This window comes from Nothobranchius furzeri, chromosome 9 (genome assembly GCF_043380555.1).
Source record: "Nothobranchius furzeri strain GRZ-AD chromosome 9, NfurGRZ-RIMD1, whole genome shotgun sequence".
NCBI classification, from domain to species: Eukaryota; Metazoa; Chordata; class Actinopteri; order Cyprinodontiformes; family Nothobranchiidae; genus Nothobranchius; species Nothobranchius furzeri.
The window spans coordinates 36,026,603-36,051,412 of record NC_091749.1 but is presented as its reverse complement, the minus strand read 5'-3'; the positions used below and the strand labels follow the sequence as shown (position 1 = coordinate 36,051,412).

The 24,810-nt window shown below is 42.7% G+C and overlaps 2 protein-coding genes across 3 annotated transcripts in view; one reads left to right on the top strand and one right to left on the bottom strand.

The window, feature by feature from the left end:
• The window catches only part of LOC129153071 (craniofacial development protein 2), a 113,878-nt gene extending 107,727 nt beyond the window's left edge, over nucleotides 1–6,151 (top strand). The window contains exon 6 of the transcript XR_011521594.1: nucleotides 5,489–6,151. The gene's annotated coding sequence lies outside the window, so the exon portion shown is untranslated. The remainder of the gene's footprint in view (nucleotides 1–5,488) is intronic.
• gpc6a (glypican 6a) overlaps nucleotides 1–24,810 on the bottom strand; it is a 290,648-nt gene that overhangs the window by 252,090 nt on the left and 13,748 nt on the right. The window lies entirely within an intron of this gene.

Here is a 24,810-nt window from a genome sequence, read left to right as displayed (position 1 = left end):
TTATTAAACAAAAGAAAAGAAAATGTTTTAGACAAATACAAAATAATACCTGATGTTTCTGAATACAAACGATACCATACCATACCAGTTTCTTTATCAAGTGCATTTAAAAACAGCATGTGAGCTGACCAAAGTGCCTCACAGCTCACAGTAATTATACAAAGCCAACAAGCCATTACAACAAAGAATAAAACCTTAATAAAACTAAGGACATACAATCAGCCAATTGAAATAGTTAGTGAAACCAAGTAAAATACCAATTAAACAATAAAAGGCTAAAATATTGCATAACTGAGATGCATAAATCAGTAAAACAGCTAAAACCTCTAAAAGTTAGAATGTAAAATACAATCCGGTTCATGATTTAAAAGCGAGATCATAAAAGTGGGTTTTAAGTCTGGATTTGAAAATCGCAACTGTAGGTGATTGACGGATTGTGATGGGCAGAGCATTCCACAGTTCAGGAGCAGCATGCACAAAGGCTTGTTCCCCTCTCGTTTGTAGTTCGTTTTGGGTTTACAGAGCAGCAGGCGATGGCAAAAATCTAAAAAATAATGACACCCACACACTCCTCACATGTGCACAGGAACTAGGATAATGTAGAAGAATAAAAAAGCAGAAGTCTGAAAACAAAAACCATTCATCCATCCATTCAAAATTGCCCTCTTAGACAGGGTCGGGTCGCAGGGCAGCAGCTTAAGCAGAGAGACCCAGACTTTCCTCTCCCCAGCCACTTGGGCCAGCTCCCCCGGGGGAATCCCAAGGCGTTCCCTGGCCAGCCGAGAGACATAGTCCCTCCAGCATGTCCTGGGTCTTCCTGTAGGCCTTCTCCCAGTTGGACGTGCCTGGAAAACTTAACCAGGGACATGTCCAGAAGGCATCCTAACTAAATGCCCGAGCCAACTCAACTGGCTCCCCTTGATGTGGAGGAGCGGCGGGTTTACTCTGAGCCCCTCCCTAATGACGAAGCTTCTCACCCTATCTCTAAAGCCTGGTTTATGCTTCTCCGTCAGCTCCGCAAGGGACAGACACGCACGGATTGACGGAAGCGTTTTGCTCTCATACTTCTCTGTCTCCTGGAGAGTATTGCAAAGCAATTCCCCGGCAGGACAACAGAGGGCGTAGCGCTGTTCTGTGGTATCCTGTCATGTATCCGGTCCAAGATAGTGCGTTTATATTGTGTTTTTTGTATATAAGAGACATTTTAACACTGACAAATTTGTTTCTCATCCTCCTCCACCTCTTCATGCGCTCACCACCTCTAAACCCACGTTTCCTGTCATTTCCGTCCACAAATAAAAATCTTTTCACTCCTCCAGTCACGGGGGAATTAAACGTTCATGTTTTAGAGTTTTTTCGCGAGTCATTCTTAAAGCTTCTCCGTGTCTGCCACTAGTTATCCTCGGCTCTGTTCATGTTTTTGAGGGCGCAATGGCGGCGATATAGACGACAGCGGCGTCCTGACCAATCACAAGCTTGCGTTGTCCGTCTCGACTGACGGATGTTTAGAAAAGAGAGCTTGACTCCGTCCGTCCTTGCGGAGCTCTCCAGCAGGCCCGCAAGGACGTCTCCGCACTGACGCAGACGGAGAAGCATGAATCAGGCTTAAGGGAGAGCCCAGACACCCTGTGGAGAAAACTCATTTCAATTGTTTGCATCTGCGATCCCATTCTTTTGGTCACTACCCAAATCTCATGACCATATGAGGGTTGGAACGAAGATCGACCGGTAAATCGAGAGCTTCTCCTAACAGCTCGACTGTCCCATCACCATGACAGGCCGGTACAACACCTGCATCACTGCAGATGCAGCACCAATCTATTATTTTTCTGTCAAATACACACTAAATACTGTTATCTTCATAAGTTAGTGATTTATGGATACCTCAATGATTTTGATCTGTTTCATTTTCCTAACTTTATTCCTCTAAACTTCCTGAACATTTCTGAAGACAAAGTTACTACACAAGAGTAACAATATCAACATTATTTATCTTTTACAGCTTTTCTTATATGTTGATGTGGGATCAATAAAGTATTATCTTAAACATTTTGCATAATTACATTGGTTGGAAATAATGAATAGCTGGTGTAAAATCAGGTAGCTTCAATGCCATGTAAACAGCTCAGAGGACTACAAAACTCAGAATAGAAGGATAAACACAAACACATCCTAAAAGTCAACATCTGGACTTTCTTTAGGTTTTATGATCACTGGAAAGGACAAACTAAATCAGATGTATTCAGTGTGTAAAATGTACCACAAAATAAAATACTCAGGTAAAACTACTAATCGGAGGAAAGATGGCTGTTTCCTTCCTGACTTGATGCTTCGCAGCCTCAAGAATCACAGCCAGTCCGACAAATCAACAGGATTAAACGAGGTGTTGTAAACCGTGTCTTCAAGCTTGTGAAGAACCACAGTTTCTACCAGCTGTTAAAAACTTTGGAGTGACAGTAGTTTCGCTTCACAGAAACAGCTACACCTGTACATGACAGCCAAATTGAAGCCCTGGTACAGTAAAAGACTTTGATAGTAACTTGTCAGAAAATGAGTAAAAAAAAAAACAACTGCCAGAGTCTAAAGGAAAACTGAAAACCCTTCAGAAAATCTAAAGACATTTTTTTATTGAGACCAATTTAAACGATAACAAAAAGATGTGGCTCCTTGTTGACAAAAAGAGTAATGATTAAAATGTTTTGCACAATACAGCAGGTGCTCTTACAGACAGCTACTTTTGTTACGTAGGTTTACAAGCTTATTTATTTACCAAGTAGTGTAAAAGAGAAGCAAATAAAGGAATATAGTAAGTTCTTATGTAATCGTGTGATTTATTTAGAACTAAATTACATTGAAATACAGCTCTTAGGCTTATATGTTCAGTGTAACAGGGTGTGAAATCAAGCAAAAATGTACATTTTTAAAATTTTTGTTTGCACGATTGCTACTATTAGATTTTTTTTCTGACAAATACATCATGATTTAACAGTTTTTACGAGTCGACCTCATGCATTCATCCAGCACTAAGGCTATTACCTTCAAAAATATTAACATTTTATGAGAAGAGAGGTGTTAGAGAGCCGAAAAGAGAAAAAGAACACGGCTTCACTCAAAAGAAAACAAGACTGCTCTCTGTCTCGGTGGGCTGGCACATCACAGTTTAGGGCTGCTCACGTATGGTTGACCAGAGCAACAAAAAGTACATCGCCGAGTTTGTCAAAAGCTGCAAAAGCAGAATCTTTATTGATGGGGATGAGGCGATAGAGCAGTAACGGGGGACCTATGAGTATCTCACAGTTAATTATCATAACTGTGTTGACAAAGTACCAAGGCAGGGGTCAAAATGCTTAAAGATGGATGGCTACCAATGACTGTGCTGCAAATCTAATCTAAACTTCTGATGCTGTTAAAACGCAACACAAGCCAAACCGAGGACCACCTTCACACAAGTTAGGTGTCACATAGCCTTTTGTCTGCCTGATTTATGTCAATCCCAAATCATCTAAAACACAATAGGAATAAAGTAATTTAGCTGTTTCCAAGAGAACTCTGACCAAGGTGAGCATAGTTAACTTTCTGACACAAATCATGGCAATGCAGAACCTTTTGAAGAATTTCAGCAAATTTCTGTGACAGTGCTGGGGATTTTATCCTTTTTTCTGCCCTCTCTTTATACTAAATGGCTCGAGTTCAGCACTGGGGACAGTAATTGCTAAAAGTCTGCCTGAGCTGCATGTCCCTGTAAAAAGGTTGATACCTCTATCTAAGAGATCTATTGACTCAGGCAGAGCTTACGCCGTCCCTCACACCTGGGCTGAGACCATTCTTTCTTTGTTTGGGCTCGACCACCTCTGAGGCCCCTTTCAGTCAGCCAATATGACCAAGATTAGAGGGCAAAAAGGAGCTTAATCACACTCACAAGAAAAAAAAGGAAAGTTGTTGAATGATAAATGGCTGGATGAATACTTTGTAAAAAAGAAATGATAAGTAAAATTTGAAGGCAAAATATTGCATTGGTGATGATTAAAGATTATGTGCTTGAATCAGCATAATAACAGATTTGTGCAATCAAAAGAGATGTAAATTCAATGGATGATGGTTTTACTTGAAAAAATTTTAAAATTTTAAAGAAGTTCCAACTGTTGGATGATTCTCTTGGCCATCCTGCACTATTTTTGTAATTCACTCAACAACTGAATCAGTGGAAAACAACATTTTAAATAAACTAGTCTTTGACAGCAATCCAGTCACAGGAAAATCCCACCCATTAAACTGATAGAGTGCTGCGATTGGCCCACCAAGCAGATGGAGAGCTGTGGTTGGCCCACTAAATTGATAAAGCACTGTTGTTGGCCCACTAAGCCAATAGAGTGCTGTGATTGGTCCACCAAAATTATAGAGAGCTGTGATTTGCCCACCACACTGGCATAGTGCTATGATAGGCCCACAAAACTGACAGAGTGCTGCGACTGGCCCTCCAAACCGATCGTGCAGATGCAGTGCTGTGGTTAATCCACTAAATTGATAAAGCTCTGTGGCTGGCCCACTAAGCCAATAGAGCACTGTGATTGGCCCACCAAACTGATATAGTGCTTTGATAGGCCCACAAAACTGACAGAGCGCTACGACTGGCCCTCCAAGCCGATCGTGCTCTGGTTGGCCCACTAATTTGATAGAGCACTGTGGTTGGTCCACCAATTCAATAGAGTGCTGTGATTAGCCCATCAAACCAATAGAGTGCTGTGATTGGTCCATCAAACCAATAGAGTTCTGTGATTGCCCCACCAAACCAATAGAGAGCTGTGATTGGCCCAACAAACTGATAAAGAGTTGTGATTGGCCCACCACACTGGTATAGTGCTTTGGTAGGCCCACAAAACCGACAGAGTGCTACAACTGGCCCTCCAAACCGATCGTGCTCTGGTTGGCCCACTAATATGATAGAGCGCTTTGGTTGGCACCAATCCAATTGAGATTGAAAATGTGTCATCATTTCCAGCTTCAAACCGCAAAAGATTGTAGGTATGAAGGACAGCCCTCCCCCCAAACCACTCTGCGCGTGCTCATTCCATTCTATTTTTTTCCGGACAGTTGTCCCCAAACTTGGTCAGAGCTTGTTGTGTTGTTGATTGCCATACTCGGTCACATGACCACCAGGGAAGGCTAATAGCCAAAGGTACACATTTTTTTTCGGATTCCTGTGTGGAAGAGAGGTTGTTCAGTGATGTGTCTGAAACTACAAAGAGGCAATGAATGGCGTGGCCTGCTGCTATCAGAAGACCTAACTTAACGTTCCAGGACACCCCAGGTCAAATGTTGGTCTGCTATAGACATTTCCATAAAGGTAAGTTTATGTATTGCAGTTAAGTGATTTATCATAGTGAATTTGTATATACGGGTCAAAAATAAGGCCTCTGCTGGCCCATTTGTTTAGCTGGAATGCTTTGTTTACATTAGCTTTGCGGGCTGCTATTTGTGTCGTATGCAGGCAAACTGGCCTACAGCATGCTGGAATGCGATCCGGACTGGGTTCCGTCCCTCCACATGAGTCATACCGAGGTGACAGCAACGACCACCGCCAGATTTGACCGGTTTAGACGGAGAGCCAGATCAAAACAACAGCCTGTTGTTCCACATCCGCCGGAGCCAGTGATGGATGATCCAAGTGAAAACCATGGCAAAAACCTTGCAGGTAAACACAATACATAACGCTGTACTGGGGGGTTGTGTTTTATGATTTGATTAAGCTGTGCCATTGTAGGATGCAGTTCTATGCGTGCTGCGTTCTGGACCGTATGGCACAGCATCCTGCCTGCGCGTATAATTCTTGCTCTGCTGTCTGCCAAGTTTCACAAATCAGGAAACATGTCTCCATTAAAATTTATCAGAGTTCGGCCCATCGACTTGAAGGAATGTTTTCTGAATATATAAATAGAAAGCCCTTATGTTGCACATGCCAGTTGTTGTGTTTTTCTTTCAAAATTTGTAAAGTAAATCTAAATAATCCCCAGTCCTTGATTTATGCTGTATCATATTCTCCATGCTTATATTATATCTGCATCTCTAGGCGATCAATGCCCCTCAAAGTGCTTCACAACGTAAAAGAAGAATAAATAGTATAAAAAAATTTATATATATATATACATATGTGTGTGTGTGTGTGTGTATGTATATATATATATATATATATATATGTATATATATGCTGTTTAAAGGACTGTACTTGTACATTTTTAACACCTTGCAATGCAGCTAATAAAGGAAGTTGAAATACAACAATTGCCTCATTCCTACAAGGCTTAACTACTACACCATGAATTATTTCACTTGAAAAAGAAAAACATAAGTTGTATGAATTAGAGGAGTTTTATTTGTGGGTTTATCTAATGCTTTAACACTTTTGCCAGTAACACCTGAGCATATTACGTAAACAATTTTTTTTGCAATAAAATGTGCAATAAACATAACTTTGTGCAATAACAAAACTTTGGGGAACAAAATGAAATCAAAGTATTCAAAATGTACGCTGAAACAATGTCCTCCAAAGTTTCAGTTTGTGCAAAGGAAATAACACTAAAGAAAAAAAGTAGCTACAAAGAATAACACCAGTCAAAGTTATTAAACAATCTTAATGCAAAGAAATTAAAAGTAAATAAAGTACTCTACAGAGCTAATTTTAAAATATGCACTATCACAACTTACAGTAATACAATAAAACGGTGTTTTAGTTGAAAAAAATTAAAGTAGCAAAAATCTTCCTCAAACATATAACTTGTACACCAAGGTATGTGCAAAGAACATAAAATCACAGCAATAAAGAAAATGAATGACCGAGGATGTACGCAGTAGTGCCTCAGTGTAATTTGTAAACAAAGGCTTGTGCAAAGGACACTCAGTAAAACTGTAATAAAGAAAAACAGTACTCAACACTACAGAAAATAATGCACATTACGTATCCAAAGCTTACAGCTACATAATAAATGTAGTGAATGATTTGCTTTGTTAGTGCTTCTTGGCTTTTCTCTTATTTTCCCCGATTGCTTCTCTATCATTAATGGCAGGCTGTCCTTGGGACATGTTAGGTACAGGATCAGTGTAGTGATGGGCCACAAGCCGTAGGGTGGCCGGGCTCAGCCTTAGAGATAGGGTGAGGAGCTCGGACATTCGGGAGGGACTTGGAGTAGAACCGCTGCTCCTCCGGATCGAAAGGAGTCAGTTGAGGTGGTTTGGGCATCTGGTCAGGATGCCTCCTGGACGCCTCCCTGGGGAGGTGTTTCGGGCATGTTCTGCCGGCAGAAGGCCCCCGGGTCGACCCAGGACACGTTGAAGAGGTTACATCTCCAATCTGGTTCGGGAACGCCTTGGGGTCCTGCCGGAGGAGCTGGTGGAGGTGGCCGGGGAGAGGACGGTCTGGAGCTCCCTAGTTGGGATGCTGCCCCCGCGACCCGGACCCGGATAAGTGGAGGAAGACGACGACGATGGCGAACTAAACATTACTAGCAAAAGCAACACCTTCCTAACAGAAGTATAACATTCCTAAGCTAAATCTGTAGCTTTCAAAGTAATTATGTAAAAAATGTATAACCTCCTAACTGAGTATTTGTGTTGTTTACCGTGTTTTCAGCTTGTAAATAAAAAAAATGTGAATTCCAAGCCAAGTAAAAAGCTTTTAAATTAATTTCTAAAATAAGTTCCTAAATACATGTTCACCTTATAAAACAAAGCATTTATAGACTAACAAAAACTATTTAGCTTCCACATTAAAGAATTACCCCTTATTTTTAGCAATGACATCACAACTGATTTTTATTAGAACCTTCATCTACGGATTTGTCGAGATTAATTATAACATCTACATGAGAAAAAGGTTGACTTACCTTCGTGCGCACAACGGTCTTCAGTCTGACTCATTTCGAGGTCCTGCACCCACCCATCGGTAAACTGGACTTGGGCTTGTTGCAGAGATCTGACGTTACTAAACACTTCATGGGTGTATGCACTCACACTTAGCACCATGTGTATGCGTGAGTAAAGTTGGGCAACACGCTAACGTCTTTGCTCCAGTCTTTGTGTTCGTAGGGGTCTAACCCGTTTAATCCTTTGATCTTCTCCTCGTACCTTTCTCTAGATTTTGCGTCGAGCCTGTCTTTGTACGGACCGGGAGCAGTCTCCTTCGTTTTATACATCCTTGTGAATTAAGAGAGGTCACATTCCTTTGCTAGTTTACACCGCAGAAGGACTGTTTGCAGATGTAAACACCGAGCCCAACAGAGAAAAACTGTGTCTCCCGGGTTTTTAAATCTCCCTCCGTCCTCAATTCCTACAATGCACCACGCGTAAGTCACGTGGTCTGTCAATCTCAACAGAGTGCTGTGATTGGCTCATCAAACCAATAGAGTGCTGTGGTTGGCCCAGCAAACCAATAGAGTGCTGTGATAGGCCCACCAAACCGATCTTGTCTTTGTAGATTACTGGGCTAATTTTTTGAAGGAGTATATATATCACCTAATGCCTTTTATAGATAGAATTTGTCAAATCTTGACATTAACATGATGTATACATTTTTAATCTATAGGCAGCAAAAGTAGGAAGCACCTAGCTGCTATTTGACATGTTATGTCATTGTCTGTTAAACTGGTTGAGTTTAAGCCTTGTTTGTGTTTTAGAATATTCATTTGGAACTGGATTGACGCCATAATTTAATTAGTTGCAGTTGTAGATCCATTTAAATTCATCTAGCGGTATTAGAGGACAGAGAGGAGCACCCATACAAAGACACAGGTAAAAATGTAACTGCCCATCTTTTGTGTTTTGGTGGCAGGCAATGAAAATAATAAATAGTCATTGAGTCATTTACCATTACAGAAAATAAATGATAACGTTGCTTGTTACATGTTTGTAGGATAATGGTTGCTACCAATCACTACAGATCGATTTATAAAAGTGAATAAAATTCATAAACATTTTTCTCCCATCTGCCAGCTGAAGCCATAAAAGCTGATTAATATTTGCTTCTATGAAAAGACAACACATTAAAAAATGCACTCTGAAGAGTTTTCATAAACGTGTTTGTTCATCCTTTTTAAGGTGTTACAGCGTGTCAACAGAACCCTACAAGATGGAAGTATACCCAATTTACTGAGTGAAATCACATCTGTCTGCATGTTGGAGTGGGAAAAATGCATCGAGCTCGATTGATCTTACTGCTGCTCTGCCATCTGGATCTCCCTTCATCACCCAAATCATCCACTTTCAACTGTTTCCACTGGGGCATGAGACCCAAATTGAATATGTCCAAACAAGATGACACAGATAATTCCCACAATTGCTCCAACCATATGTTACCATAGTTGGGAGCTGCTAAAAAAAATTTGAACTTTCATCTAACTTCTGGAGTTGTAAATCTGTTTGGCATTGATGTATAGATGGAGTTCACAGAGAGGTGTGAAGCCTAAGCTTAATGCACTGGTTGCAATCCGGTTCATAATTTACAGAGTTCTTGCCAATCTCTTGTCAACTCTGCTCCAACTATTTTTAGCCCAATGAACACTTTTGTAACAAGGCAGCGGTGGAGGTGTAAATACATTATGATTTTAAAATAACCACACTTCAATACGCCAGAAGGTGGTTAAAAATAAGCTCAACAACTCTTTAATTAAAGAGGACTTTTTGCTTTCCACCTACCCCATGTAGATGTTTCATCTGAGATAAAATCCCAAAAGACAAAACTATTTTTTTCCACATCTGTTTTTTATTTTTCCACCATCCTCCAAGCAATTGCTTTATTTCCCTAGCAATGACAGGTGTTGAAACCTTTCCCGTTTTGCACCAAGATAAATCGGGAACAAGCTGGGTTCTGTATGGAGTTGAAAATGTTTTTTAAAAAAAGCAATAAGTCAAAATGTAGGAAATGGGTCTCAATGTCTGTGATGGGGCTGCATGACAATTTTTTTTAAGTCGACAGTCAAGTAATGAAAATCGAGTCGACTGACTAGCCGTTGACAACGTCATACACCTGAACCGGGTTGGTTCGCTGGAGTTTTTGACAATTAAAATTGTGCCCACATTTTCTGAGTTAAACACATCTCTTTTAACAACGGTAGTTTCTGCATCTTTACTGTTCACTTGCTTCAGACCTCTCCCCCCTCCCCCTGCATAGCGGCCGCAAACTCACTGATGCGCCTGCAGCCTCTCAGAAGTCCTGCTGCTCTAAACATTAAAATAATTATTTCATTTTCTGTTCCTCACTTCTGATTACCTTCAATGGTGTCTGTTTATTGCAACCACCAGGTACAAAAACTAACTTGTTTTTATTTGACTATTTTTATGTCCTGTCTGTTTATTATGTTTCTGTTTATGTTTATGTATTTAGCAGACGCTTTTGTCCAAAGCGACTTACAAGTGATAATCGGCATTTTGCCCTTGAGGCTAATAACAACAGTAACAACAACAACATTAACATCAGTCATGGAGAGGAGGGAACGAGGAGTGGACAGTAGATGGGGGACGGGTGCAGGTAAGGTGCTAGTTTAGAAGATGCTCTCTGAAGAGCAGGGTCTTCAGGAGTTTCTTGAAAATTGAAAAGGAAGCTCCTGTTCTGGTAGAGCTTGGAAGGTCATTCCACATTTGTGGAACAATGCATGAGAAAAGTCTGGATTGTCCTGAGCGTGGCACTGCTAGCCGACAATCCTGTGATGACCGGAGCGGCCGGGCCGAGACGTAAGCCTTTGCAAGAGGATTCAGGTAGATGGGAGCCTAACCATCTCGGACTTTGTATGCTAGTGTTAGCTATTTGAATTTGATGTGTGCTGCTAGCGGTAGCCAGTGGAGCTCAATGAACAGAGGGGTGACATGTGCTCTTTTAGACTGATTGAAGACCAGACGCACCGCTGTGTTCTGGACCATTTGAAGAGGTCTCACAGTACAGGCTGGAAGACCAGTTAGAAGGGCATTGCAGTAGTCGAGGCGGGAGATGACTGTAGATTGCACCAGGAGCTGGGTGGCATGTTGTGTTAGGTATGGTCTGATCTTTCGTATGTTATATAGCGCAAAGCGGCATGAATGAGCAACAGAGGCAACATGATCTTTAAAGATCAGGTGTTCATCAATCACAACTCCCAGATTTCAAACTGCCTTTGAAGGAGCCAGAGATCGGAAGTCATTCTGGATTGAGATATTGTGCTATATGGATGGTTTTGCTGGGATGACAAGTAGTTCAGTTTTAGAGAGGTTGAGTTGGAGATGGTGGGATTTCATCCATTTTGATATGTCAGAGAGACAGTTTGATATTCGTGCTGAGACAGTGTGGTCATCCAGTGGAAATGACAGATAGAGCTGGGTATCTTCCTGCATCTCCTCTCAATCCTAAAGAAAAACTGCTACCTGGGTTCATATATATTAACCTCATGAGTTACCTTTGAACTGCAGTTAGAAAAGATCTACCAACCGCAAAAACAGCGGAGTGCGCCCCAGCCGCACCAGTAAGATGAAATCGCCGGAGAAAAAACAGGTGATGCGTTCCGCTCCACAGCAGCGAAACGCATCAGGCACAACAAAAATACAGAAAACATAAAAGGAAATGAGCCGACATAAACGATCGCTTGTTAAATTTGTTTTTGAGGTGGCGACACCTAATTTGAATAATTGTGGCCGTGCTCAGGACGCAGATGTCTGGAGCACGTCAACAATCAGAGCTTTGCATGTGCAAGCTAGTTAAGGTTAGGATGGGGGAAGGTTAAATTGCAAGAGGGTAAAGGTCACAATTCGGTCAAATGTCCAGTTTACTGCAGGCGTCAGATACCGACGCTCTGGCACAGCGCGTCGGGAGGCGACGCGCAGGGGCTCATCACCTGCTGTCTTTTCCGAGGACTGCATCTTGTCGGTCATTATCACGTGACAGCGACTAGTCTATGAAAGGCATAAAAAGTCACTACAGAGCATAGAAGTCAACTAGTCAACTAGTTGATACAACCCCTACTCTGTGATTCATTTCTAAAATAAAAAGCTTTAATTTTTTTAAATGTAGTAATATGTCACTAAATATCCTAAAACAATACTATTTTCCCAGAAGTATTTTATTAAATGTTAAAATAAGCAGAAAAAAAATCAAAAGACACAACGTGTATAAAATCTTTGAAGTTACTCAACTGTGAGCTTGTGAGCTATTCTTGTTACACGATAACGATGCTGAAAGCTTGAATAACAGACAGGAACAGTGTCCATGTCATCCTGTGTGATAAAACAGGAATCATGAGAAAATGATGGATTATGGGATGGTTTACACAGTGGAGACATGTGGCTAACCATTTCCCTTTGATTTTATTGATTTTAACATGACTAACTGTGCTTTTAAAAGCTGTAGAAGAAAATGCAATTTTTATTTGATTATTGAAATTTGTTTATAGAACAAAAATGTTAACCTTGTTAAAAAACACAGAGGAAATGTTGAACTAATAACAAGGAAATGTTGATATTCGTATGAGTCACAATTGTGATTTTTGGTTCGTGTGATTTTTTCCCTCTGGAGAAGCGAATTTTGTCACGGACAAAATGTGAGTCGTTTAAGAGTTAAACTTGATTTTCTGTTTGCTGTAAGAGTTCCAAATCAGATCTGAACAAAGTAAAAAATAGAATTTGTAGTAATTTTTTTTAATGTAACCTGCATACTGCTGACTGACAGTGGTTTGTAGATCTAACAAGAAATAGCCACAGCCCTCTGACTCTTGACAGATGTCCCTTAAGGAATACAAGATACTGACTTCAAAGTTGAATTTAATTACCAAGGATTTCCACTTTCTGTCAAACACACACTCAATAGTGTCATCTATTGTTCTTCACTTGACAGAAGTGGCTGGTTGTAATACAGTGGATCTACCCTGGATCATGTAAGCTATGAGTGAGTGACTGCTGGTTAAAACGGATGGTTCAGAAGTTTGTTCATGAGGTAGTTAACTATAAAACTTTTGTTTTCTGTGTGAGTCCAGTTAATCACAGCAGCCTCACAGTAGAGGAGAGGAGGCATACGGTGAGTTTAAAGCTTTACACTCCTGCTCTGGATTCGTCGTGCTAACTGGGGCAGGGCTCAGTCCTAAACACAACAGCTGGTGGTCTGAAGAGCCCAAGGTAGAGCCCCAGGGTGTGAGATGACCAGCCCACTCGTTTACTGGCAGCTTCCACGGGGGACGTGAAACAGCAGGGTTCTGGGAGCAGGAGATGAGCCTGGCTTCTGTTCAGATTCTCACACCCTGCAGCAGCCAAAGAACAACAATGTGCCAAGATGTATCACATCACCACATGTTTCTCTTTGACACACGGAAAATATGAAAAGGTCCAAGAGATGTAAACAACGGATGGAGGCTCTCCAAGCTAGCACTTCCAGTAAGGTTTTCCAAGAGTGTTTCACCTTTGTTCCAACAAGCCTTGAAAGGATCAAATTAAAAGTGTCAGGCTGAGCTTGTTTGTTCCAAACTACATTCATACTTCCTCAACGGCGCTTCACACAGGTCCTTTTGTGGTTATCCCGTTAGAACTTGTGACCGATTTTAAAGGAATAGGACTCCCTGGAGATACACTAAATAATACCATCCACATCAGCCAAATGAGGCTAAACTATTTTCCACACATTTTATCTGTGTTCATAGATACAAGCTGAGATGACTTCAAAAGCTGTGATTTTACACTTTTTCAGGTCTACATGAAAACCAAGATCCTTCTTTAGCACCTTTCAGTAAACATGAATACTTACTGGATGAGTTTACCCCTAAAAAAAGACACTAAAAATTATCATAAGTGCAAAATAGCTTTTCAGAGGTAACGTCAGCTTACGTTAGCTGATGCATACTACCGTTTACCTTTTTCTCTCATACGCTGTCAAAGCCTGCAACACATTTTATTACTTTATTCTTATTTTATTAATAATCAAAATATTCAGTTTAGTTATTTTTCCATACAAAATGTTCAACAGAAAAAAATAAAACTGGAAGCTAAAATTAAAATATGCACAAGAGTAAAAGAACATGGTGCAGAGTAATGAAACAGCACAGCTTGTCATTATGTTTCTAAGGCAGAGCAAGAATAACTATTTAATGTTATAATAATAAAATCCACAAATGTGACCCCAGACTCTTACCAGTCCTCTATATATTTTGCATTTACAAAGAAATTGTAATGATCTCCAATTTGTTTTTCAACTACACTAAACTAGGTCATGATCTCTGTAATTGGTTTCCACCTTTGTTACTGGGATGGCACAATTTCTTCTGTTAGCTAACTAAAAGCTGCTATAACAAATCTTAGAAAAATTAGCTTAGTAACACTTCACAATAAGGGTCCTTTTATTAACGTAGCATTAATAAGCAATAATAATATTATTAATAACATTCCGTATATTGTTCACCATTAAGTGTCCTCAAGGTTAGGACAAAGGACTGGGTGGGGTGGGGGGGGTGGGGGGTCTGATTAGTAATGCATTTCTTAATATTAACATTAATATTAGACAGTTGTTAATAGTTTAACAGTGTATTAGTGCTTAATAATGCACTAATTAACGTTAATAAAGGGACCCTTATTACCAAAATTTTTCTGGCTTCCTAGCAACGTTCTAACATATTATAGCTATAGATATATTGTGGAGATTTTAGAAAATAAACAAAGAAATAAAGTTGTTCTCGCACATCTGTTTAAAACCTCCACTGATAACACGTTTTGGACCGAGTTTTGAAGCTTTGGTATATCAGACTAGACTCAGACTAGAACTATCCAGCCTCTCAGTCTTGATCTCCATCCAACTTTTACTTCAAACCACCTTAGAACCAGGATTCTAAAGAACTTAAAGGAGCACTTCCTGGACTCAACATAAGTTGGTTTGATGGGAAGATTCAGTGAAAAAAAAACAAGGGACACTCCAAGGCATTCTCAAATAGAAAAAGTTAAAAGCCTTTTTTTTCCACTTTAGGACCACTGGAGCTCAGAAGTGGGAATTCCAAAAAGTTAGCAGCTTGATCAAGCCATTAGCTTGTTAATCCAGTACGTCTGACATAAACAACTATGGGTAAGATATTGTTTATAACTCTTAATATAAAAATCACTTGAAAGTGGCTAAAATAATCCATTTGCATAAAAGTACATATTTGCTACAGTTATCCTGAATGTTTTCTCATGTTTTCCTTTTAACCTGAAGTATTTGGTGCTGTAATTTGTCTAATTTCCTTCTATTGAACATTTTTGAATGTCACATGAAAGGCCCCTGTCAAAAAAGCTTACAAACATTGGTAAAAGTCCTTTAGGCTAAATTAAAGAACTCCCATATATCCAATGATTCTTTAATTTAGCCTGAAGATGTTGAACAAATCAGAGGAACCAACTTAGTCATGTCTGGAATGTATGACACTTTTATGAAACAGAAAAATGCAAATCACTTATCGGTTTCTTTCTCATACTTCCGTGCTGATGTTCATTTCAGCACAAAAACCACAAAGACTTTTTCTAAAAGAGGGATCAGCAGCAGCCATGTTCAAATTGTGGAACAGACAAAGTAAAATATACGAGGATAAAAATTCCTGTCAAGTATCAGTTTTATAAGTGATGATATGAACTGTTTCTGCTACGTGTGCTGGTACAAAACCTCAAGCTGAGGATGATCTGCTGTGTTGTTGTCACGTTGAAGGTTAGGAGGAGGTTAGAACCCAAAATGCATGAACCCCAGATGACACGAGGCAGGAGCGTTTAAAAGTAAATCCTTTTATTAGGATGATGAACAAAAATTCCAAAATGGCAAGAAGCCAAAAAACCAAAGTCCTGAAAACCAGGAGGACGAAAGCTCAACATAGAGCACAAACCACGAAACGAGGACAAAAGCTCACCTAGAGCACAAAACAAAGCTGACAAACAAACACACACACACACCTAGCTGGAGAGCTGCAAACAGGAGACACATGAGGAACACAAAGAGACACAAAACATGACAGTACCACCCCCCACCCCCACCCCAAGGGCGGATACCAGACGCCCAAGACGAGTGCAAGACAAAACCACAAACAAAAGTCAGAAACAAAACAGGACACAAAAAACACAGGGAGGGAGAGGAGGGACCAAACAAAAACAACCCAAAAGGGTGGGCGAGGAGGGAACAGGAGACTCAGGGAGGCCGGCGACAGGGAACCAGGAGACTCTGGGGGGCCGGCGACAGGGAACCAGGGAAACAGGAGACTCTGGGGGGCCGGCGACAGGGAACCAGGGAAACAGGAGACTCTGGGGGACCGGCGACGGGGAACCAGGAGCCAGGAACAGGGAACTCTGGGGGGCCGGCGACGGGGAACCAGGAGCCGGGAACAGGGAACTCTGGGGGGCCGGCGACGGGGAACCAGGAGCCGGGAGCTGGGAAGCCTGGGGAATGGTGACCCCGGAGGAGGACAACGAAGAGGGGGCTTCAGAGGAGGACAACAAAGGGGGACCTTCAGAGGAGGAAGACGAAGAGGGGACTTCAGAGGAGGACGACGAAGAGGGGACTTCAGAGGAGGACAACGAAGAGGGGACTTCAGAGGAGGTGGACGGGGAAGGGACTTCAGAGGAGGTGGATGAGGAAGGGACATCAGAGGAGGTGGACGAGGAAGGGACTTCAGAGGAGGTGGATGAGGAAGGGACTTCAGAGGAGGTGGATGAGGAAGGGACTTCAGAGGAGGTGGACGAGAAAGGGACTTCAGAGAAGGTGGACGAGGAAGGGACTTCAGTAACGGAGACACATGGAACTCTGGGGACTCTGGAGACAGGGACACATGGGACTCTGGAGACAGGGACACATGGGACTCTTGAGCCAGGGGCACGTGGGACTCTTGAGACTGGAACACATGGGACTCTTGAGACTGGAACACATGGGACTCTTGAGACAGGAACACATGGGACTCTTGAGACTGGAATACATGGGACTCTTGAGACTGGAACACATGGGACTCTTGAGACTGGAACACATGGGACTCTTGAGACAGGAACACATGGGACTCTTGAGACAGGAACACATGGGACTCGAGACAGGGACACTGGAGACAGGAACACTGGAGACAGGAACTCTGGAGACAGGGACACAGACTCTTGTGAGGACGTAGACTCTTGTGAGGACGTAGACTTTTGTGGGGACGTAGACTCTGGAGACAAGAACATAGACTCTTGTGGGGACGTAGACTCTTGTGGGGACGTAGACTCTGGAGACGTGGACGTAGACTTTTGAGGGGACGCAGACACTGCAGGTGGCGTCTCAGGAGGCACTTTAAACTCGGCTGGTGCGGACACTACAGGAGTGGGCCCTGCAGGTGAAGACTCTGCAGGCTGGAACGTTGGGGACGGGGAGACGTCGACTTCAAAGCTGGAGGGGGAGACGTCGATTTCAGAGCTGGAGCTGGAGACGTCGACTTCAGAGCTGGAGCCGCAGACGTCGACTTCAGAGCTGGAGCCGGAGACGTCGACTTCAGAGCTGGAGCCGGAGACGTCGACTTCAGAGCTGGAGACGGAGACGTCGACTTCAGAGCTGGAGGCGGAGACGTCGACTTCCAAGCTGGAGGCGGAGACATTGACTTCAGAGCTGGACGGGGAGACGTCGACTTCAGAGCTGGACGGGGAGACGTCGACTTCAGAGCTGGACGGGGAGACGTCGACTTCATAGCTGGAGGGGGAGGTGTCGACTTCAGAGCTGGAGGGGGAGACGTTGACTTCAGAGCTGGAGCCGGAGATGCCGACTTCACAGCTGGAGCCTGAGACGTCGACTTCAGAGCTGGAGGCGGAGGCGTCAACTTCGAGACTGGAGGTGTCGACCCTTGGACTGGAGGCGTCGACCCTTGGACTGGAGGCGTCGACCCTTGAATTGGAGGCGTCGACTCTTGGACTGGAGGCGTCGACTTTTGGACTGGAGGCGTCGACTCTTGGACTGGAGGTGACGACTTTTGGACTGGAGGTGTCGACTCTTGGACTGGAGGCATCAACCCTTGACCTGGAGGTGTCGACTTCTGGCCTGGGGGCGTCGACTTCTGGTCTGGAGGTGTCGACTTCTGGCCTGGAGGCACCGGACTGGGCGGAGCCTCTTGAACAGGCTGGACCGGAGCCTCGTGGACGGGCTGGACCGGAGCCTTGTGGAAGGGCTGGACCGGAGCCTCGTGGAAGGGCTGGACCGGAGCCTCGTGGAAGGGCTGGACCGGAGCCTCGTGGAAGGGCTGGACCGGAGCCTCGTGGAAGGGCTGGACCATAACCTCGTGGACGGGCTGGACCGGAGCCTCTTGGAAGAGCTGGTCCAGATGCGGTGCGTCCACCGGGACCACCGCCAAAGTAGGATGCGATGCGTCCTCCGGGACCACCGCCGAAGCAGGGTGCGATGCGTCCTCCGGGACCACCGCCGAAGCAGGATGCGATGCGCCCTCCGGGATCAACGCCGAAGCATGACAGTTGCGGCATCATCGACGCGGGGGGGGTGGGGGGGGGGTTGGCTCATCGGAGGTGAGGAGATGATGCTGGCAGGAACTGAGAATGAGGAGGAATGACAGCCCACCAGAGAGGATGCGGCAGCGCTGTCTGAAACAGGTGGAGGTGTGGAGATGACGCTGGCAGAAACAGAAGATGAGGAGGAAGAACAACCCACCAGGGATGAAGAGGCAGCGTTGTCGGGACCAGGTCAGGGTGTGGTGGTTTGGCCCATCAGAGGTGCTGAGATGGCGCCAACTGGTTCAGGGGAGAAGGAGATGAAGCCGGTTCTGACAGAAGTAAGAGCAGCTGGTGGAGCAGGGTTACGGCCAAAAGTTTGTAGTAGTTCCCTAGCAAATGTCCAGAACGGCACAGCTCTAAATGGACGATCCTCAAAATAATCTGTAGCCCAACGTAGGACGCTACCACCCAAAATGAGCAACAGGACGGTTAGCCTATCGTAATCCAAAAGATCCAAGCCCAGACGAGCGCATGCTTCAACGAGGGCACGGCATCCCTCTGGCTTGCCACAGTACCGGTAGCGGTCTAATGGTGGAGTCCAGAGTTCTGTTGGTTTAGTGGTGGTCGGCCCATTCTGTCACGTTGAAGGTTAGGAGGAGGTTAGAACCCAAAATGCATGAACCCCAGATGACACGAGGCAGGAGCGTTTAAAAGTAAATCCTTTTATTAGGATGATGAACAAAATTTCCAAAATGGCAGGAAGCCAAAAAACCAAAGTCCTGAAAACCAGGAGGACGAAAGCTCAACTAGGGCTGCAACAAACGATTATTTGGATAATCGATGAATCGGATGGGGTCTCGACACGATTAATCGATTAATCGGATTACATGGGGAAATTTTTAAAAACTGCTAGGGAAACGTTATTTCTCTCCTTCCTTCACTTTATTTAACACAACATTATTAGAAAACAGTTCAAAAGCAGAAAAACAACATGCCATCACCTAAATTGTCTTATAAAGTGTATAGACAGAGACCCTAAGCTACATCTATCTGTGACCTAAAATGCTTGGTCCAAGTTAAACAGCTTAAGGGCAATTCTCATCTGTTTTGTTTGATCTCATCTGTTAATATTTATTTTAAATGTAATTAAACATAGGCTGTGAATTAATCAAAATTGATCACTATTTCCAAAACTGACTGAAAAAATACCAAATAAAACAAAAGTAAATGAATGCCATCCTCCTTGCGATGATGCCCTGGGCAACTGCCATAAAGTCACATCAAGAAATGCTGCTGATCATTCCAATGATCCCAAATAGACTCACATTAGGCCACATGAAAGCAACTGAACCCAAAAATATATTAACCAGTATATAACTGCACTCTCACACAACACGCCTGCAGCAACAGTTAGGACTCCTCCCTCCCTTTTAAAAGCGTTTTTGCTTCTGAGGACATTGTGGTTGTAAAACCACATGCTAGTAGTCTGGCCCCGGTGTGATCAACCAGTTTCTGCGGGAATGTGACGGCGGAACCAGGGCCAGATTAACACTTTGTTGTACCCTGGGCAACAATATTCAAGGGCTCCATCATCACGACCCAAGGATCACCATAATGTGGTCACATACAGAATATTTTACTGTAATATGCAGTAAATATACTCAATACTTGAATGCCTGACAACACGTAACCCGCCCAGAGTAACCTTTGACCCACCTCGTGTGGACTGACCAATGAGGAGAGGGTCTTAACTTGAGGCCCTCTCTTCATTGGTCAGTCTGCATGAGACTGACTCTCAACTGACATTCAGTCGTAGGCAGCGAAGCGTCTCAGTGCAGCGCAAAAGCCCGGGTGGACAGTTTGTTTAATATAGGGTGACCATATTTCCATTTCCAAACAAGAGGACAGGGGATCTGTGCCTATGACGTCACACTATGGCAACGCCACACAAACCATGTTGGGACCCATTTTTTGTAAGAACTAAATTAATATCAGATTCTGCCAATTAAAGGGCTCTAAAACTATTCATATGTAAATATTTTGCATATTTAATGCAAAATCTAATTTTTCTGCTTTAGTGCTGCAACAAGGTTTTATTAATAATAAATTATTATACCTTTTGTTTTACTACAGCATCGGTAAGCTTCCTGTGCACAGATTATTAAGGATGCTTGTTTCAGCTGTGAGATTAGACGATAGGATCAATGAAAAAATAAGTTGTCACACACTCCATGGAAACTTTCAGAGAATCCACAAATAGTGGCTTTCAAATGGTTTTGTTACTTTTTGCAAGTTTAGAAAAGAAGCAGATGAGACAGCATGTCTGATAATTTAGTTTTTCATCTGATAATATTAGAACATGTCAGTAATGTCTGAGGGGCTTTTATAAACACTGTATAACTAACACTCCTGGAGAGGGCATGAATTACACAGAGGCTTCTGGGGAGCCCAGTTATGGGGGGGGGGGGCATTTTGCCTTGGCCCCCAAAATGTCTTGAAACGGCCCTGGGTGTGTGACTGAGTTTTGAAGGTGATCTGAATTGTATCAGATGTATAAATATGACATGTGTATAACTTATTGTTTTTTACTGGTAAAAACGTGTCGTGGAGATAAATCTACCTACATTTGACTTTTCAACACTTTGTTTTGTTTTCTTGTTTTTATTTAACTATTTTCCTGTCCTGTCTGTCTCTCATCTTCCTGCATCTCCTCTTAATTCTCCAGAAAATCTGTTGCCTGGATTCTTACCTTTTCACCTCATCAGTTACTTTTGAGCAGATCAAAGGGATCTCCTGACCGAAAAGCGCAGAGCACGTTTTCGATGCTGCGTGAGGTGAAATCACCACAGCACAGGTGATGAGCTCCGCAGTAGCGAGCTTCAGGCACAAATAAGACAGAAAATAGAGAACATGTGCGGACATGAACGATCGTGTGCTAATTATAGTTTTTTGGTTGCGCCACTTTGAGAATGGACCGTGCGCTGGAAGCAGCTGCCTGGATCGCTGCGCGACAATGCGGAACCGGTTCGCAGCAGCGCAAGTCTGCCGGCTCTCCCTCGCGCTGATCTGCCGGTACTGGCTCTCCCTCACGCTGATCTGCGGCTCTCCCTCGCGCTGATCTGCCGGCTCTCCCTCGCGCTGATCTGCGGCTCTCCCTCGCGCTGATCTGACTTGCTCTGGTCTGCGCGCAACGGCGGGCGGGAAGGGGGGGGGGGCTTTTGGAAGAGTTGTGCGACACAACGAATCGATGACGCAATTCGTTGCCAACGCTTTTAGTAATCGATTTTCATCGAATTTATCGATTCGTTGTTGCAGCCCTAAGCTCAACATAGAGCACAAACCACGAAACGAGGACAAAAGCTCACCTAGAGCACAAAACAACGCTGACAAACAAACACACACACACACCTAGTTGGAGAACTGCAAACAGGAGACGCATGAGGAACACACAGAGACACAGAACATGACAGCTGTACCATCACAATGTGCTTTACGGAGTTTCAAAGTGTAATTTGCGTGCAAATTTGCATTTGTATGGTCCGACAAAACTTTAGAAAAAGGAAAACATTTAGATTATTGTAGATGTTGTCATCATGGCCAGAGTTGATCTTGTTAGCCCAGCCATTATTTTATGCTGCAGGGGGTTTTGTTGTCCTAGCCATAACAAAAACACAAAGCTATATTTGTTTTAAAAATCTGCAATATTCACATCATATTGAGTTTAAAAGCACATAAACTTGTTTTCTTTTGTTAAATAAATATGTTGATGTTGTAATTTTAACAAAAATTCCTACAAGATCTGAAATGAAGTTGCCAGTTTTTTAATCCATGATTTTATTTTTTATTTAACTGCTGAAAACGGGCTCAAGATCTTAACATATTCAGTGTTTGATCCTGCTGCTCGGAAATTGATTTATGATAATATAACTATATTTGGAGTCTGGGAAGGTGCTCTGTTGTGGATATGTTTGACTAACAGCTGTGGGGGACACCTGTGATGTGCATTTGAAACTTCCAGACCCTGCAGTGGTTTTCGTCTTCAGTAAAATCACAGCTGAGGTCTATCATGGAGTACAAGCCGTCCAGCTGTCTTCAACACAAAAACAATAACAGCAACGGTGCCAGAGTCACCGTCTATGACATCAGTGACGCCAGTGCTGTCTACATTTGTTGACAACGTTTGATGTTGCCACGACAAATTTGGCAAAGCGTGATTATTTACACGTAATGCTTGTTTACTCACAAGTCTCCGAGGGTTAACTTATTTAGCGTGTGTACTTATCTGTGTCTGAAAAACAAAAATAAAGAGTCCCAGGTGGGAAACGCATTTGCATCCTTGACACCTTGACATATACACCCATATGGGTTTTCCCATGGGGCGCTTCACTGCTCTCATCTCTCTGAGCCCTATTGTTGGTGTCAGGCTAGGGACTTCTATTCAGAGACTTTCCTCTAGAGGTAAAAGGGCTCTTTGGGCACAAAAAAGAGACCACAACAATAAACACTACAGAGTGCACTGATTCACTAACATGGGGGGAAAACCAGAAACACTTTACTGGCTTTGGGGTGATGTAATGTTGTTTGTTGAGAAAATGCTTCATTTGATGGGACCTGATGGAAAACAAAGAGCTGAAAAGCAAAAATCTATACATGCAAATTAGAGGAAATTAATCTGAGTTCCTTCATCTCCAAACGATCACCAAAAAATAAGTAATAGACGAAACAATCCGTATTTCTTTATTTGTATTTATTTGGTTTAATTCCACTTTGCAATCATGCACTTGCTTCATCTTCTGACTGTGGAGTGGTGCCCTTCCAAAGACCAAATTAACATGCATCTAGTGCTTTAAGGGAAGCATGGCAGAATGGGGGCAAAATACAATGACATGACAAAAAAAGTAACTCCATTGTTTTTCAGCAATGCCCCCCCCCCCCCCCCAATACACATACCCCCCCCCCCCCCCACACACACACAAACCCACACACACATTCATGGATTCCATGCCCTCTATAAGTGTTGTTTCTCCAAGCACTGATGTTTTGAAATAATACGTATTGAGTAGACTGGCATCCTGCTTGAATATCTGAACTTCTGTACAGCTCTTCTCGGCTTTTATAGCAGTGTTCTGTCCATGTTTTTTTCACGTGGTCAGTTAAAACATTAACTTCAATTGGCTGTGGTTTACACCTTAAACACATCTGAGTGCCACAAAACCTTCTTTTTATTATTTGTCTCAGACGCCCTGATGTTGTGCCTTTTTATGGTGGTCTACAATGATTCTAGCATAATCATTATGACATCGTTTGATTTAAAAATCACTAAGTAACACAACTCTTCCCTCTTCTAACATCATTCCTAAAGGCAGTTAGGTAACCACGGTCTTCTTAAATCATACGTTTTGAATACTGCAGGCTTTATAAATGTCTGAATAAAAACTGTGTGCTTTTAAGACAGCCTTTTAATCATCAAAGTATATTTCTTTGGGTATTCATTTAAAATATACAACTGGCCTGTAACCATTGAAAATACGGGTTATAATAAACAATCTGCCCGGGCATCTCTTATTTTGATGAGCCACACTGCAGCATTCTCAGTATGCACCTGAAAAGGTGCGTGTTTCCTAGCTCTGCATTGGTGGTGAATCATAAATTTAATATTAAACTATTTAATCATAAGAATCAGGCAACTTAACATAAAGAACCACCACTCTTTTCCAGTGTGAACTAAAGTACGACAGTGTAGCCCCAAGTATTCTTAATAAAAGTCTTGCAGCACCAAGAGAAAAAGCTATCCCAGAGGAGACTCTCTATGGTGGAGTGCAACTTGTGACTTGTCCGTTGTTTTATCCAGTGAGAGTTTTCCCCTTTGGGATATATATACACAATGAAAGCACTATCAAATTCATTTTTTCTTCCAACACAAGCATTATAGTAGAAATACTTTCATGCACCAAAAACACCAAGTCGGATCAGTAATCCTTTCTGCTCAGATGGATTAAACTGTATTCTACCTGACTCTTTTCCTACATCCTTGAGCTCCTCTCACCTTAAAGTGTAGACCACTAGTGTCACAGTGTCAACACATGATTAGCCAAGGATGCTTCCTTGTACCCTACCATCAGAGCAGTTAGTTTTCCTTTTCCTGCATTTTTTCTTCTAATCCCTAAACACAAAATCATAGCAATTCTTCAACTTTTTTTTATTTTATTTTTCTCTCAACGGTTGACAGGGTGAAGATTCTTAATCCTTCCCCTCTATTACTGATTTAGGCCAGTAGTTGATTGAAAGCTAGGGGGAAAAAAAGAGCACTGCAGCACCCTCCTATGCTCTCCACAGGCTTTTCACACTACTGGTGTGTCATGGTGCTGAGGAGAGTTCAGGGATGCCTGGAGACCATGCATTTCAAGC